Source organism: Triticum dicoccoides, chromosome 2B (assembly GCF_002162155.2).
Source record: "Triticum dicoccoides isolate Atlit2015 ecotype Zavitan chromosome 2B, WEW_v2.0, whole genome shotgun sequence".
NCBI lineage: Eukaryota > Viridiplantae > Streptophyta > Magnoliopsida > Poales > Poaceae > Triticum > Triticum dicoccoides.
Genome location: NC_041383.1, coordinates 802,862,814 through 802,868,379, shown reverse-complemented (window position 1 = coordinate 802,868,379; position 5,566 = coordinate 802,862,814). Strand labels below are relative to the sequence as shown.

The window sequence follows — 5,566 nt, the reverse complement described above, 5'->3', positions numbered from 1 at the left end:
ATCGCCTTTTCAGTTTTGTAAAAAGCAAAAGAAAATGATAAAAACTTTAAAAATTAAAATACTTTGAGATGTAGTTATGTTACTACATGTACTACTTAGGGAAATTTAAAAACTTAAATTTGGACATGTTTTGCAAAAACTGTAGGGAAAATGTAAAATGGCTATAACTTTTGCATACGATGTCAGAAAAAACATATAATATATCAAAATGTTCAGCACGAAAATCCGCAGCCGATTTTGACATCCTACAACCTGTTTGCAAATTTTTAGAATCCTCAAATTCTAAAAGGAAAAAATTTATTCTCAAATTTCAGTTTTTTAAATTTTGGTCAAATCTGGTCAAACTGTGGTCAAACTACTTATTCAAGAAATATTAGTGTTACTAAATAATTATTGTTTTTTAGAACAATAGTTTCAAACTCAAACAGTGAAATGTGTGGCTTCATGCTCAAGCTAAACTCTTGAGGGTTAATAGGATTGACATCTTACTATTGTCAGGAAAAGAACAAGTGCAGACTTGGAAACGAGGAAGAATAGAACCTGGAAGTTAAGCGTGCTCAGGCTGGAGTAGTGAGAGGATGGGTGACCGTCCGGGAAGTTAAATGATTTGGAATGATGAGGGGCGATTAGAGATTAGAGATTAAATTGAGCAGCGATGAAGGGTGATTAGATATTAGAGGTTAAAATAATTTAGAAATTTGAAAATTAGGAAAAAAAATGAAAAAAAAATCAGAGATTAGCTGTAGCGTCGTATCAGTATACCTAAAACCCGCGCTACTGCTAGGCTTTTTCCTAGTAGTGATATCTTTTTTTTAAGAATACCAAGTGTAGATATCTTGGATATCGAATAATAGACATGCAAAAAAGAATATCAAATAATATATTATAAAATATATTGCATGAACGATATTTTTAAACACAGTACAGAAGCAAGCGCTCATATATACCCATATATATCATCTCTATGAACGCGCACACACACATTCTATCCTTGCGAGCACCTCCGAGAGGCTGAGCCGGCATGTCATCTTAAGATTTAAAAAAAAACAGAGATTAGCTGTAGCGTCGTATCAGTATACCTAAAACCCGCGCTACTGCTAGGCTTTTTCCTAGTAGTGATATCTTTTTTTAAGAATACCAAGTGTAGATATCTTGGATATCGAATAATAGACCTGCAAAAAAGAATATCAAATAATATGTTATAAAATATATTGCATGAACGATATTTTTTAAACACAGTACAGAAGCAAGCGCTCATATATACCATATATACTCATCTCTATGAACGTGCACACGCACATCCTACCCTTGCGTGCACCTCCGAGAGACTGAGCCGGCATGTCATCTTAAGATTTACGAAGTCATCATAAGCGTCTCGTAGTCGACAGAAAGATTCAAAATCTTGATGTTGATTTGATATTGTAGACGCAGATAATTTTTCTCTAAAAACTTACCTAAACTTAGATATCTCCGGTTGACAATACTTAATACTTGATGAGCAGAAAAAAAACACAATACTTTAGACTTTAGACTGGAAGGGAGTAGTTTCTATCTTGAAATTTCACTCCAGATTCAAATTCAATTCAAAACAAATTTGAATTCGGTCCGAAATAAATTGTAAACCTCATATGGCCGTAGCTGTCAGATATACATGTAGCCTGCGAAGTGGAGCCAGGAACGGATTCTTTTCTTTTGGAAACATGATTGAACTATTGTTGACAGCCAACACGTCATGCAGTAGCCAGGCCGGTTCCCGCCAGCGTGTCATGAGCCCTCACAGCCGTCCGGTCGTGGAAACTAATGGCCCAGGTCGACTCGCACGCGTGTCACCGCGCTCCCGAGGGACAGACGAGAGACGAGTAATGCTAGACGTACGAAATTGCTACACCTACGTAACCCATCTACTTAATCCTACGTCGGAAGCCGCCTCCGATTCGTCCACGTCACGCCGTCGCTGTACGTAGGCATTTCTGCTCGCCATAAATAGCAGCCGCACACCTCGTCCTCCTACGTACTTGCAGCTAGCTTTAGAAGATAATCGATCGATCGCCGGCGCCATGGCTCGCGCGACGACGTTGCTGTTCGGGGTGGTGCTCGCGGTGCTGCTCCTCGCGGCCGCGCCGGCTCCCTCGGCTGCGAAGGAGAAGGGCTCCGGCAACGGCAACGGCGGGCCGGTTATCGGCATCGACCTGGGCACGACCTACTCATGTGTGGCCGTGTACCGGAACGGACGCGTGGAGATCCTCGCCAACGACCAGGGCAACCGCATCACCCCCTCCTGGGTCGCCTTCACCGACTCCGGCGAGCGCCTCATCGGCGAGGCCGCCAAGAACCAGGCCGCCGCCAACCCGCTCCGCACCGTCTACGACGCCAAGCGCCTCATCGGCAGGCAGTTCGGCGACGCCGAGGTGCAGCGGGACATGAAGCTGCTGCCGTTCAAGTTGGTGGACAAGAACGGCAAGCCGCACGTCGAGGTGGAGGTGAAGTCCGGCGACGTGCGAACGCTCAGCCCGGAGGAGGTCAGCGCGATGGTGCTCACCAGGATGAAGGAGACGGCCGAGGCGTATCTCGGCGAGAAGGTCCGGGACGCCGTGATCACCATCCCGGCCTACTTCAACGACGCGCAGCGCCAGGCCACCAAGGACGCCGGCGCCATCGCCGGCCTCAACGTCGTACGCCTCATCAACGAGCCCACCGCCGCCGCCATCGCCTACGGCCTCGACAAGGTGGCCGACGGGAAGGAGCGGAACATGCTGGTGTTCGACCTCGGCGGCGGCACCTTCGACGTGAGCATGCTCGCGCTCGACGGCGGCGTCTTCGAGGTCCTCGCCACCAACGGCGACACACACCTCGGCGGCGAGGACTTCGACCAGCGCGTCATGGACCACTGATGTAGGGTGGAACCCTATGTGGACGATCTTTCACGTTTGGAGTGGATCCTACGGGGAAACACGAAGAACGCGCGGAAGAACACGAGGAAATCACGGGGAGGAACGAGGGAAAACACTCAACCAACGAGGAATCGGTCACACAAGTGCTAGGTCAAAGAACACAAAGAGATACACGAGATCCAAAGTCAACAAAGGTAAGGATACATAGGTAACCGATCTTCTCCGTGAGGAGGTCTTGAATCCACAAGGGGATCTTCCCACGAGTGGGGTCTTGAATCCGATAGGATCTTCTCCGAGGAGGCCGCGGTCTCTCACGAAGAGGAGATCCGGTGGATGAGCGAAGCTCTATCTCTAATTGAGCTAAATCAACGCTAACCCTAACTAGGAGGAGGTGGAGGAGTATATATAGTCTAGAGCCACGAAGGGGTAAGTGAGGGCGAAGGGGTACATGGGCTCGGCCCAATACACTGTGCACAGACAGGGCGGTAGTACCGCTTGAGGCGCGCAAGCGGTAGTACCGCTATGATGGGCGGTAGTACCGCTCTGGAGCCGTTCGATCTCCGAAGTTTGTCGGACTTTGCGGAAGTGAAGCGGATGTAGAGCGGTAGTGCCGCTTGTGATGATAAGCGGTAGTACCGCTGGGCCTGGGCGGTAGTACCGCTTGCTCCCGGATTCTTCTTCCTTCTCCTCTTCCATGATTGGCCTTGGTCCTTGGATCCTCCATGGTCGTCTCGGTTATACCTGAGTGTATGCAAGGTCCATGCATGAGGTAGTAGCCATGTCTCACATGTAGAAAGTGAAGGTTCGGAGAGGAGTGAGTTCATCTTGTGTCCAATGATGTATATTCGAGGTCTCATCATATGTCCTCTTGGGGCTTGGAGAGTAGTCGGAGTGTACATGTGGATGACCGTGGAATGCTTCGCATCAACCACTTCATCCGGCTCGTCAAGCGGAAGCACGGCGTCGACATCTTCGGCGACGCGCGCGCGCTCGGCAAGCTCCGCCGCGAGTGCGAGCGCGCCAAGCGGGCGCTCAGCACCCAGCTGCAGGTCCGCGTGGAGGTAGAGTCGCTGGCCGACGACGTCGACCTTTCGGAGCCGCTCACCCGGGCCCGCTTCGAGGAGCTCAACGCCGACCTCTTCCGCAAGGTCGGCGCCCGTCAAGAAGGCCATGGCGGACGCCGGGCTGGCGAAGGGCGACATCGACGAGGTGGTGCTGGTCGGCGGCAGCACCAGGATCCCCAAGGTGCAGCAGCTCCTCCGCGACTACTTCGGCGGCAAGGAGCCCCACAAGGGCGTGGACCCCGATGAGGCCGTGGCCTACGGCGCGGCGGTGCAGGGCGGCATCGTGCGCAGCGACGCCAAGGAGGTTGTGGTGCTGGACGTGACGCCGCTGACGCTGGGCATCGAGACGGCCGGCGGCGTGATGGCGAGCGTGATCCCCCAGAACACGCGGATCCCGACCAAGAGGGCCAAGATGTTCTCCACGTACGAGGACAGGCAGACGACGGTGAACATCACGGTGTTGGAGGGCGAGCGGAGCATGACCAAGGACAACCGGCTGCTGGGCAAGTTCGACCTCACCGGGATTGCGCCGGCGCCGAGGGGCACGCCGCAGATCGAGGTGACCCTGGAGGTGGACGTGAACGGCATCCTGCACGTGGGGGCGGCGGACAAGGGCACCGGCTGGTCGGAGAAGATCGAGATCAGCAGCGCTGGCCGTAGCATCACGCCGGAGGAGATCGAGCGGATGGTGCAGGAGGCCGAGGAGTTCGCCGCGGAGGACAGGAAGGTGAGGGACAAGGTGGACGCGCGGAACAAGCTGGAGGCCTACGTTTACAGCGCCCGGACGACGGCCGACGGCGAGCTGGGGGCCAAGATGGACGGCGGCGACCGGGAAAGGGTCAAGGAGGCAACGAGGGAGGCTAGCGAGTGGCTCGAGGCCAACCCGGACGCCGACAAGGACGACTACACGGAGAAGCTCAAGGAGCTGGAGGATGTCTGCAGCCCAGCCTTCGCCGCCGCCTACGGGAACACTGGCGGTGGCCATGATGACGCCGCCGAGGACCATGACCACGACGAACTCTAAGATTTTACTAGTGGTTGCTGTTCATAGCTTAGTACGATTATTAGGACTGAACTACGTACCGACTGACCAACGCCCAAAGTCATAAATAAATCTACATCGTGCATTGTTTGGCAAGAAAGTTCATTGTGCATATATTGTCGATTTTCCGAAAATTCCTAATATTAATATGGGAAACGTTTCGAGCCGGTGCGCCGGCTTCGGCCGGCCGCGTGCGTAGCGATTCGATTGCGTCCAATCTCCTGGCTTCAGTTTCGCCACGCCCTTGCACATTCTCCCCCACCCATCCCTACAAACCGCTCGGCCTCTTCCTTATCTCTTTTGCCTAGTCAATGGCTCAACGCACACAAGCATCTCCTTTTCCCCAAATCAAACACGGCCAACGCTGCTCCGGCGAGGGCCGCCCTCCACCTGCCCCCGCGCTACTCCGGCGAACGTACGCCCTTCACCTGCCCCACGCTGCTCCGGCAAGCAGCCACTCCAAACCACGTCCGCACTGCTCCGACGAGCGACACCCCCCACCTACCTGGAACAGCGCCTACATGCTACAAGCGGACGAGATGCTGGAACCTGCCTCGACGGGATCTGCA

At 52.9% G+C, this 5,566-nt stretch overlaps 1 pseudogene; it reads left to right on the top strand.

Annotated features, from left to right (window-relative positions):
- Positions 1-2,057: 2,057 nt before the first annotated feature.
- Positions 2,058-4,979, top strand: LOC119366442 (annotated as a pseudogene).
- Positions 4,980-5,566: the final 587 nt, after the last annotated feature.